Here is a 13,140-nt window from a genome sequence, read left to right as displayed (position 1 = left end):
AGTCTGCTCATCTCCTTCAACATCTCCCATACACGTATCTAATCCTTGAAACGAATCGAATGCGCGATAAAAAGCGCACACGAAGCTCGAACTCTCGTTTAGCATCGAGTTAGCAAATTAATTAAAAAATCATCGGTCGATGATAAAACTCACATTAAATGTTGTAATTAAAAACTAAATTTCAGAGTACGTCGAATAATATATTTTTAAATTATATTTCACATAATTATCTTTCTCTTTATGCTCAATCGATTTAGCAAGAAAATATAAAAAATAATCGTCGCTGGATCGATCCTTGTGAAAACTCGCGTGTTATCCGGTGCGATACGCAAGCACGATTACATCTCGACGACGATCGAGTCGATCGGTGCGATCGGCTTTATGTTTCTCGAGAGATATTTTTCTCGACGGGATACGCGCATGTCGAAGTTACCCCGAAAATAAAGCCTCGGTCGCATGAAGCTGCCGTTCGTGGCTCGGGCCACGACGTAAAGGAAGTTGCTCAACGACCGTTGCCTTTACTGTTTATACGATCCCCAATCCAATCTCCAGTCTGAGGATCTTTGAGAGAACGAGTCAACTTTTGGAGGAATGTCACGACTCCCGGGCTGTCTCCTCCGATACTCGAGAACGAAATTACGATAACGAGGGATTTCGTAGCACGTTACACGATCCTACGCCATCCGCCTTCTCTTCTTCTGTCTTTTTCTTTAACGCACTCTATTCGTCCTTCGTCTCTTGCCACTGGGATTCTTAAATTCCTGGAAGTGTGCTAACTTTCAGAAGTTTTCGAGAAATCTGGGAGAGAGAAAGAGAGAGAGAGAGAGAGAGAGAGCAAGAATGGAGGCATGAAGAAGAGGAAAGACAGAATTGGCGATAGTAATTGTGAGAATCTAGTCGGCGTTTTGCTGTTGACGAAATTGGAGAAATATATAGCAACTGCAACAACATCAGCAGCAATACCAGTAAGGAGCGGAGAACGCAGTAACCGTTGAAATCGGTACGATTATTGTTTCCAGCAGAGTTTCCGCGCCGCAGTCTCCTTCACTCGCTCGCTCCTTCTCTCTCTCTCTCTCTCTCTCTCTTTCTCTCTCTCTTCTTTGCTCGTTCTCGGTCGTGACACAATTGGCGGAACACACGGTAGTTTCACGTGTGTAAGGCAACTACCAGCTACAGGCCGGTGGTGCACGGCGCCACTTGTTGCAAAAATGATAATGAAGTAATAACGGAAGAAATTGCTTACGCGATCGTTGCGGATTTTCCGCTCTTCCGCTTTTACAGCGATACCCGTTACGCGAGTAAACGGCTAAATCGTTAGGCGGAAATTGCGAAAGTGGCTGAATTTATGAAATCGGCCGGTCCCACGTTTAAAGAACCGGTAATAGAGAAAGATACTGACGGATGTATATATATTGCATGATTGGACTTTTGTATTTTTCTCACCTCTTTTTCCATCTGCATTTGCGCACATATAAGTTTATGTCAAAAACAATCGAAAATCTTTACCGGCGAGCCATACAAGCGTTATAAAGCTATATAAAATCCAAGTAATAATAATCGACGAGTGAAGAAAAATATCGGATTAAGTCGAAAATTTTGCGCACGACAACTTTCAGAAGATTTTTATCGTTCCGAATATCTTATCCCTTTCGTTACACTTATATCGCTTGTACATACACCGGGGGAAAGTTCTTAATTCACAAGAAATTGCTGCGTGATCGTCCGCGAATTCTCCGGCTTTGTCGGAAGGCGAGATTTTACACCGCGATGTTATTCTTTGTCAACCGGATCGTCGTCGGTGTATCTTGAGCGGCGAACAAGAGAGAGAGAGAGAGAGAGAGAGAGAGAGAGAGAGAAGACGCACTGAAATCTTCCGCGCGCACAACGAAAGAAAATTATTCGCGTTAAATGCCTGCCGCGTACTTTAATCTATACTTTAATCCCTTAAGTCCCGTATTAAATTGCACACGCGGAGCGGTTACACCGGCGCGAAGTTTCTACGGGCCCGCGAGGCTAACGCAACTTGGACAGCGACCAAGATTTGTGCGTCCTGGGAGAGATCATTATTATCGATCTTCGATGTCGAGATTAGTTTAGGAAGTTCCGTTCGGGGAGATTTGCCGTTAAAAGCGGGGGCTTCGACGCGCTCGTCGTCGTCGTCGTCGCTTCGAGTGTCCGCAATAATGCGCTCCGCCGGTTGAGCTAAATCCACGTCAATCAATCGGGGAATTAATGCAAATTTTTTGAGCCTCTCGAGGATCGATATAATCGAGCCCCCTCGTATTAGAGACTAAATTAGTTAAATCGATCAAAATCAATCGGCTGACGTCGTCGGTTGCGTATAACGTGTATTAGAAAAAAATGTGTATATTAGAAGAAAAAAATCCGACAGATATTGTAGATAGACGTCTCTCTAGCGAAACTTTTACGGTATTTCTGCGGGCGATACTATTTTTCGTGAGAATGTATTTTACAACGCTAAGCTAATCTCGCATAAAGCGAATATGACTGACACATACTGCCGGCGAAAAATTATGAAATAATGTCGGCGAATTCTCCCCTTTGTTTTCTTTTTTTTTTTTTCGCGTGAGTGACAGAAAAGTTGTAATATCTTAAAAAGCCGTAATTGCGCGAAATGCGCGGCGTTTCCCGGCGAATTTCCTCGTGATGCGTGAAATTGCGTGAGAAATAGAATCTCCGCCGGAAAGATAAAGGGAAATGTTTCGCGAACGATTTGAATGTATAAATCACGCTTCACCAGACTAGTCCTCGGAATAGACACGTCGTCGGCGAGTTTTCTCCGAATTGGGCGTTCACCGCTATCATCCCGGTCCCCGGCGCGCTATCGGCGTGTATCACCTCGACCGTGAAACTGTCCTGATAAGCTTCTTTAGCATATAATATCCTAGGCGCGCGTTCTCCCGTCGAAGAGATAGGACATCTTGAGAAGACAATTCTGATAGTGCCCTGGGCGACGATTTGATAATAATCTGCCATCGACCATTACTCCATTACATCACGTAGCATTACGTTAGCTGGTACTTGGGAAAGTTAGATTGTTAAGCGCGTTCGAGAAATTGAATTGCGCTCTCAGAAGGACGGAAGGAGGGAGAAAAGGGGAGGAGGAAAACAGGATAGGTCCGCGCATCAGGGAAAATATAAATACACGGATAAAGATCTTAATCCGTTGATGGGATATCACATAAATGTCCGACGGACGCACATGCTAAAAATGATAAACGTCACGGTCGGAAATGGGCAGAATAAATATCATGCAATTTTGTATTTATGTTTGACTTTAATTCCTACATATGAGACTGCTCCTCATATACAATCTGTATTTATTATTTCATTTATTCGCGCTAATAGTGGCATTTTTTTAAATGCATGCTAAAGTACGGTTCTCGCGAAGTATTTATAATACGTAGATATTCTTCCCTTTCGTTTATCGATACTGATAATTCATTGATGCCGACGATATCGAGTCAAGTAATGGATAATCTTCGCGAGGTTAATTAATTTTAATATTTAATTTTAATGAATGAATGAATGTACAATTTTTTCTATGAAAAATTTCATCGCAAGATTAATAAAAACGATTTGCATAAAATAATTTAATTACGATTTCAATTATATATCCGTATTACGAGAACACATGTACACTGCGTAACACTAATTTCAATAATGTTATCGATTCTGTCTATGACGCGAAAATGGAGAACGATTAAATTCATGCATTGAAGCACTCAATGCCGATACTCGGCGGGGAATAGCGGGCGCCGCAATGTTTGAGAACTGCTGCTGTATCGGGCGACACGTTGCGTTATCTAAAATGTATTATATTATCGGTTTATCGATCAAATCGGAACGGAGGAAACAGCGCGAACGCGCCGATCGACTCTCCTTCCACCTTTATCTCGCATTTGTAATCGTACGTGTCCTTAAAAGACTCCCTCGATGGCGGCGCATCCTTTCGCTATCGTGCGGGCACGACAGTTCGGAAGATTTCACCAAGATACAGGAGCTAACGTGTGCGAGCTTAATTTTACGAGTAAGGAGACTGGAAGCGTCTCTGAAATCTCGACGATGGCCGATCGATATCTGAAAGAAAGAAAGAGAGAGAGAGAGACCGTGTTGAGTCTCCTTTTGCTTGAAAAAGAGAAAAAACAAAAAAAAAATCAGAGTGCTTTCCTTTGGAGAAAGGATTTGCGAGATCGGTGAACTTCTCTCGTGTCGTGGATATCGTCGTCGGAAAATTGTCCATACGTTTAAAGCAACGCGTGTAAGCCGCGGCTTTAAACGCTTATCGCGATTAACACTTAGTCCGGAACAATTTAAATTGCTACTATTCTCACGTGTATGTGTGGGCGTCGGACATATTTTTGCAAGGTATTTCGGCGAAAGGAGACTTTCGGAACTATGAGATAGAGACGGAAATTTTACCAATTATGTATAATTGAACCGAATAGGGTATATTTATTGGAAGAAAGGAGGAGAGAAAGGTTATTTATTAAATCAAATATAACAATACTAATGTACAATAATGTAACAGATACGAGAAGAGACACAGAATTATAGTTTACCAAAGAAGAAAATGACTTTACATTTAAATGTTTATCAGAATGCGCGCAAATGTTTCTGCGAAGAGATCTAATAATCGAGGACTCTAATTATAAGAGTGAAAGGATTAAAAACCTCTCTTTTTTTTTCTCTCGGGATGGACATGCATACTCTTTCGTGGTTTCTCGATCTACGTTGTACGTTAATGATTCCGCTCCCCGGAAACAGAACAAATAATGAGTGCTCGTTAAATCATGCCGCGCAATCCCTTGCATATATCACTTTATGCGTATCATACAGCAACGGAGTAGTGGTTTTAAGTATTCACCGACAAAACCGTGCGATGGAGGGGTGCGGGCGGGGAAGGAGGTGCGGGTGGAAGAGGGGTTCGCGACTAACGATCCTCGTCGAGTAATTGGGGTACTAGTTGCACGCGTCGGGATAGATTTCATCCCCCGAAGGCAGCAGCGGCGGCGGGAGTTAGAGAGCAGTAGCGCGAAATCGCGATTCCGTTATAATTGTGTGTGTACGATACGCATTAAACGTGTCCGCGACCGCGAGAAACTATACGTGCGTGTACACGACCCAGAAACGCCGCCTTCGTTATTTATTAACGATCAAAAGGCGTCATCGACGACGACGACGACGACGACGACGATGACGCATTTTCTTTTTTCTCTTTTTTTTTTTTCACGCCGTCGTTTTTCCGCGCCATCGTTTTTCCGCGCGTAGATAGGTTCCCTTTTCTCGCTCGGCTCGACGACGACGACGACGACGACGACGATGACGCATTTTCTTTTTTCTCTTTTTTTTTTCACGCCGTCGTTTTTCCGCGCCATCGTTTTTTCGCGCGTAGATAGGTTCCCTTTTCTCGCTCGGCCCTTGTAAAGCGTGATTTAATTACAAATTAATAGGATAATGAGATGTCTTCGCGTTTCCAGAAAGAATAAAAATCGTGTGGAAAATCATGCAAGACATCTTTTTTTAATTCGCAATATCTACGTTTCTAGAATCATCTCCCGAATAAAAAAAAAAAAATAATTTTTATGCGTACGATTAATCGGGCGTAGAATGGACGTGAAGTAGCTGGCCTCAATCAGATTCTCAAAATCTTTACGTCACTGTAAACGATTCATATTTCCTTGGTCGCGCGGCTAAATTTCTTCACGGTACACCGCTTAAATAATTTCGTTACGCTACGAGCGCTGCAACAATTCCAAGCTTGACAATGATAATAGAAGTAATTCGACTTCTCTCTCACTCTCTCTCTCTGCCTGTCTGTGGTGAAGCTACGACGACGAGTCAGTGGCGTGTCCCGAGACCGAAATTCCACTTGGCGTACTTGGAAACAACTTGGCATTGAGCGACAGACACGCGTCTTGCCTCCGTATCGCCGCCCACATCGATCAACCATCCGCGCGAGGTAAACGTTACAACCGACCCACTCGCTCGCGGAAATACACCGCTGTGTTCATCTGTGCGAAATTGGAGCACCGTCGAAAAGCCGATGTGTGTCAGTGATCCTATTAGCGGACTTAGCGGAGTTATGCGCCCCGGTAATCGAGAGAGCGAGCGGATGCGAGTGAAACGATACACGGCGCGGGATAAAGTTATACTTTATCGAGAGACGCGAGGCACACAGAGAGCGTCTATAATAGATATATCGGCTCCAAGAGAAAAAGAGAGAGAGAGAGAGAGAGAGGAGGATCAAAGAGAATCGACGTAGATGAAAGATAGCCCACGCTAGATCTGGGACGTCCCGCGCGTATATAGATAAGAGTTTCCTTCGAGATACGCTTACGTATAGCGTTTAAATTCGCGTTTCAACTCGAGCATAAAGTTATCTTAGCGGCCGGAAAATCACAAGTTAGCCTTCTTCGGAGAATTTTCGATTCTGGCGTCGAGAGCAACGGTCCGATGTAGCAGTTGCATAGAATCGAACGATCGTGCATTTTTCCGGAGGGATGCCCGGCGTTCCTCCATCAAGACGAGGGGAGATACTTTTAGGCGTCGATTTGGACTTTCCTCTCTCTCACCGATATCGGGTATCAGGACGCACTTGTCGGAACAATTTCCGTCGACGATCATATCATCGGTCTCGGTGAAGAAGGAGGAGAGGGGTTGGGAGAAAAACTCCGAGCTCCGTCTGTTCTTCATAAAACGGAGAAGAGAGGCGAGAGGGAATAGTTCTGTAGCCGACTTTGGCGAAGTTTGACGGCTCCTATGTGGGGCAAAGAAGGGAAATCGCGGTGCTCCGCTCCGGGGATCCGAGGTGCTTTTTTTTTTTATTCACCCTTCTGTGTGCCGTGATCCCCCTATACGATCATATCTTTCCCTTAACGTCTCTCTTTCTCTCCTTCTTTCGTTTCCGGAGAGACCGCGTCGCGGCGGCGGCGGCGGATAACCCGCCGCCGTTCGTCCTCCCTCGCGCGATTTATCGAGGTTTAATTTCAATCGCATCTCTCTCCGACTCGAATCCTACCGGCACACCTCCTCGATCCTCGATCTCCTCTTCTCCTCCTCTTTTCCGTCTGCATTCATTCACGGCCCGCGATGCGATTCCGATATTTCCTCGACTCTTCGTCGACGAGGGTTTACACGCGGTTATTTTTCGCTTCCCGTCACTTCCCGTGTTTGCGTCGTCGTTTAAGCCTGTATCGTAACAGGCGTCTTGTAATTTACATTATCGATTTCAGAAATGCCGCTGTCGAGATCCGCAACGACTTTATATATTCAAACGCGAGGTAGCCCAGATTAACCCACTTTTAAATATCGTACGAATTTTAATCTGTTTTTGCGTTCGGTTCTCGCCGCGACAAATATGTTTACGAAAACAAAATTATTCGATATTGAACTAATGGAAATTATTATTATCAGTTATAAATTAATTGTGTGAATTCAATCTGTAGACTGGAATCTTTGACGGGTGCGCGAGGAAATGCATAATGAATAACGCACGAGGTACTACTCGAAACTTGAAACTGTATTTATGCGAGATTGTCTCTCTTCGTGTCCACGAACTTTATGGTCCACCGCACTATGGCCCTCATCAATAAATTGCAATTATTCCGCCTGTGTCCCGTGCGACGGTAGCCGCTCGGACGCGAGCAAATTAGGACGTGATTAAGCGAATAATTAATAACAAATCCGAGACGCGGTACGCGGCGACGGCGACGGCGGCGGCCGGTAATGGACGACGACGTCGCATGTTGGAACCAAGAAGTATTATAATATCGCATGTGCGGCCGTTTTGATCGTCATTGAAAAACGGAACGACCTGTAATCGCTTTGCTCTCTCTCGAGAGAGTGGCATGCGACGTTACTTATGTAACACCGGCACCGCCGCTCTCTCTCTCTGCGCACCATCGAATGCATTATTAATTATTTCCATGTACAGCCGCGTGTGTATCCATCTTCTCGAGCGCGAGCGAGCGTATGCATTTATTCGTACCCCTTTCCCCCACTCTCTCCTCTCGCGACCCCGCGCGTAATGTATATATATATAACGGGACATAATAAATCTCTCTCCCTGAAATCGAGGATACTCGGCCAGATCGAAGCACGTCACAGCACGATGACAGGCTACAGAGCGATTTTTTATACCGTCACGCTAAATCGACGTTCCATCCCCCATCCCATACGGGGTACGTCGATATTTGAACGTTTCCTCTCGTCCGTAGACAAAAATTCGACGTCGCGTTTCACTTACGTTTAACGTTGAATATAGAAAAAGATAAAAATGTGTGTGCCAAGGTTTTTTTTTTTTCAAAATTTATCTTTTTTTTCGAGAAAAAATTCTCTCCTGGAATTCGCGAAAAAATCTGTTTTCAAAAATTGTGATCGTTCCGAGACACCCTGTATGTACTGCATGTATCCTCGCGTTTTCTGCGCTCTTCTCTCTGGAGAGCCGTTCTGTGAATTCGATATCTCTCTTTCTCTCTTCACGCTTTAGCCGTTTTCGGTGCCAGCTGCTCATTCGAAAAACTCATTGTACATCGGATTCCTGCAATTTAGCGGGAGAAGGACAGCACTGTTTAGATTATTGGCCGTTTGAGTAAATAATACGTAAACAATGCGAAAATTATACAATAGTATGACTTTTTTTTCCGTAATTTTCCGACTTTACAGCGAACATTTTTAATACGTAATAAATATTATTTCTTTTTTTCACGGCTCATTTTTGAAAACCAATTACGCGAAAAGATCTATCATATTTCGCCTAATGAATCAACGTACGGAAATTACACTAATTAAAAACTCATAAACTCCGCGTGATGAATAGCCGCCGTGTCGGCCGATAATTTGTGCGGCTTATCCCGAAGTATTTTTTTTTTTTTTAAGAAAGAGCATTATCCCGCTTCTATCACGGAGATCTCGCTTCCCGACGTTGCTGAAGGCTCGCGAAGGGGTTAAAAAAAAAGGCATCGGAGCTCGCTTGCTCCCAGCTTACGCCAAGTTTTGACGTTGTTGCGCCCCGATTGAAATATGCGCCAAGTGCATCGTGGAGCTTTTTAATCCGACGACCGGGGAAAGTATCGGATACGTCGTTACGGAGTAAGATGTATAGTCCTCTTCTCCTCGTCGTTTTCGGCTAAAGCTATCGATCACGCTGCGGTGGCGTATCGTGTTTTACGAGGATAAAAATATTTAAGACACCGGTCGATTTTCTATCCCTTCGTCGCGCGACGAGAAATCTTTCTTCCCAATTTATCTACTCTTCGTTTCGTTGACACGCGTTGACGGCGTTTATAATGTCGCCGGGATGTGAAATATCGAGTGTGCGCTTCTTTTTTGCCGTGCATCTTAATACATAGGTACGTATGTCGCGCAACCCTTCGAATTCGTCGTTGATCATTTTAATCGGCCGATTGTTATGCTTTTGAACACCATTAATAGACGAATCGATAAAATCGTGAAATACGTATAATGTTAATAATGTCATTCCGATATTATAAAATAAAATGTTTAGTTATATTAAAACATATTCAGATTAAATCATATGATATTAAAGTTAAAGTTATCTAAAGATTTAATCAAAACATCGGAAATTATATTTCTTATAATGATTCGAAACATACTTTTTTTCTTATTCTTTCCCTCATCGATATAATTCTAACGATATAAATTGTATAAAAGTTTCCGACTTATAAAACAGTTGTATGAAAGAAGTTATTTCAGAAATGTCGTAACGAGCGGTATTACATACATGGTATTATATGCTACTTGAAGAATTTCTACGTCATTGTTATTGCTCTTTCCATCGTGATGTACGTTACACGAAAACTGTTTCAGATTCTTATCAAGCACAGCCGGGCGCTTTTATTTTTTTCTCCCTCACAACTTTCCAATCTCAGCTTTGATAAAACACAGAAGAATAACTAGCGCCGGGACTTGTGCGAGAAGTTACTTGCATTACAAGTTTTTGTACTCGCAGAAATTCGAACAATGCCCGACGAGTGTCGGTTTAATGTATAGTCCATGCAAGTTTAAGTTAAATATTGCTGCAACGGGCAACAACTTTTCGCGCAGATGGAAGTTGCACGTTCCGATACATTCCAATTAATTAAAGCAATCAATATCCGTTTTAAGCAACGCTTTGATAAAGGTAGTTTTGCAAAAACGAGAAATGGATATTTTTCGTCTCGCAAATTAAATGCAGTTTAAGTGTCACTTGGACGAATATATTTTTGAATATGAACGACGCGTTGTGTCAAATATCATATTATAATTTATTCTGACGATTTTAAATTATTTCTGGAAATAGTATCGTCATTAGAATTTAATTTTCGTATGTGTATGTGCCTAAATATAAGATCTGTAATTTTGTCAATATATTCATAAAGCAATCTGTGGCTTTAACAACATATGAATTCGCGCGTAGTTAGTCAAACTATTAACGAATGAAGTTTGTGTGGACTCGATAATTTACGGCGGGTATAGATCTGCATATATATAACGATTTATATGTAAATCGAGCAAAATTTATAGATCCGCGAATTTATAGATTTATCTATTACGAGTCTTATGCACGATAGCAATTTTTTATTATCGACGACAATTTTTTCTTTTTGAGACAGAAGGAAGAGAGAAAGGGACAGAGAGAAAGAGAACTGAGTTCTCGCAAGTTTCCGCAATATGTGCTTAAACATCACTTTCTATGTCGGCGCGGCGCGTAACCTTTATTACGATAAAACACACTAGGAAACTACGCAAAACAGAAATATGTGAGCAAGCATGCAGCGTCCATTCTGTACGGACGAACGGCGTAATAATTTCCGCGTTTTTGTAACCGGCCGACTGGCGCTTTATTTCGGCACCATTGTCGGTTGAGTTGCGTAATAAATAGGATGCTTGATTCGTTGTAAATACATTTCTCCCTTCGTCCAAATCATTTCTATCGTCGACTGCCGAATTTCGACCTTTTGTTCTGGCGAATCGAGGAAATCGATCATTATGCGTGTCATAAACGGACGCGGTTTTCGTTTTGAAAACCGCGTAAATCGCATCGGTGAAACTTTGTTAAAGCGGATGGATCGTATCAATTTATTACGATAAAACACACTAGGAAACTACGCAAAACAGAAATATGTGAGCAAGCATGCAGCGTCCATTCTGTACGGACGAACGGCGTAATAATTTCCGCGTTTTTGTAACCGGCCGACTGGCGCTTTATTTCGGCACCATTGTCGGTTGAGTTGCGTAATAAATAGGATGCTTGATTCGTTGTAAATACATTTCTCCCTTCGTCCAAATCATTTCTATCGTCGACTGCCGAATTTCGACCTTTTGTTCTGGCGAATCGAGGAAATCGATCATTATGCGTGTCATAAACGGACCGTTCGTTTTGAAAACCGCGTAAATCGCATCGGTGAAACTTTGTTAAAGCGGATGGATCGTATCAATTTCTATTCGATACTGGATTCGGCTGGTTTCGCTGGGCAAATAGGCCCGCGAGAGACTATATGCTCGGTAATAATTTAGGATAATAAAAAGATATGTAAAAAAATAATTCATGGAGATATATAATAATGAGACAAATAGAAAAGTTGCATTTATGTGAATCAACATAGAATATAATAACGGGAGGAGAGATAACATTGCACACGTGTATGTACGCGCGGTGTATATTTACGATCATTTTTGTACCCGGCTAAATCGAGTATACGCCAGATATAACGCATGCAACACCAATCGGAGGATTCGCAGGGCCGGAAGGGATTAAATTCATTAGCCCGCATCCACATCCCGCATTTAAAGTTAAATGCGGCGATATCACTCTCGGTCGACATCGAACGCCCGATCTTCATATCGGGCAAATAAATCGCGGCATCAGATGGTCGCATTCAGCGTTATAAACGGCGATGGGACAGAGAGAGAGAGAGAGAGAGTATTGTGCTATCGAAATTTCATTTACTTTCGATACAAACCGATTTCAAAATTCGCCGTAGGTTACAACTACGTTGCGTGTAATAGCCGTCGTACATTATCCGCCGCGATGCGACGAAAGTAATGTTGTTGCGTCGGTTAAACGGGGCACAGATTCGGCATTGCGGGCCTGTTCTGATGGATCGCGGAAGACAGATCGTTGTAACACATTGCGCGGTCTGTAACCACGCTGCGGTTGTCTAACATTTTCCAGCATGTTAACCCTCGCTCGCGAGGACACTATGATACGTGTATACGTACCGCGACTTTTGCATCAACAAGCGCAATAGCGGTCTACCGATGCCTTGAACTTTGTCGATCTATACTACGATACTTGCAACGCGCGTCCCGTCAAGATTCATAATTCTCTTACTTTCAAAAATCGCTAGTTAAACTTATTTATATAGAAATTATTTTCAATTTCTTAAGCTCATATCTCTTAGAATTTTCTATTAATATTGTATATATATTTAATTAATTTTTTTCTTTTAGAGTTATCTATTTCCGTATATCATGTTACAAAACTTACTTTAGATTCATAAAATCGATGCATTAATATACAGAATCTCGTCGCAAAGTTTATTCACTTCACGATTCACAGGATCGATTATCATTCACGTTATTATCGATGATTATTATTCCTGGCAAATTTGCGCCAGTACTAATTTGTCGTTTTCTAGAAAACGAGACGGTACCGTCGTTAAACCGCGAGTTTAGTCGGGAATCGTTTTGATGTATTACAGTTTATAACGCCGGCGATTGACTCGTGATTCGGCGCGTTAATCCGCTGACGTGCATAAAGTTTGTCGAAGCGATATAGCGAAATGTTTTCAGGGGACTGATTCGCCGCGCAAACACACAGCAGGCGAGTTCGCGCGTGAAATTCGACGCGTGTACGCGGCTTTACGTAACACGGGCGTTATTTGATTCCGTCCTTCGTTCCTCTCGTGCCCTCGGCGAATCGAAATACCCCGTGTCATACGCGTTGGCCGCGCGCAAAAGTTCGTCGTTCGCGATAATCCGTTTCCGCTTCTGTCAAAATTGCACGAGCCGCAGGGCGAGCGAACCAGGACGCATCGACGCGCTCGTAATTCAGCATAATTGAAAATATGTATTGCTATTTCGAATTAAACATAAATGGGCAAGAAGGGAAAG

The 13,140-nt window shown here is 42.8% G+C and overlaps 1 protein-coding gene across 2 annotated transcripts in view; it reads left to right on the top strand.

The window, feature by feature from the left end:
* The window catches only part of LOC115243866, a 189,473-nt gene that overhangs the window by 42,005 nt on the left and 134,328 nt on the right, over positions 1-13,140 (top strand). The window lies entirely within an intron of this gene.

Source organism: Formica exsecta, unplaced genomic scaffold, assembly GCF_003651465.1.
Source record: "Formica exsecta isolate Colony F162 unplaced genomic scaffold, ASM365146v1 scaffold744, whole genome shotgun sequence".
NCBI lineage: Eukaryota > Metazoa > Arthropoda > Insecta > Hymenoptera > Formicidae > Formica > Formica exsecta.
This window is presented reverse-complemented; position numbering and strand designations above follow the sequence as displayed.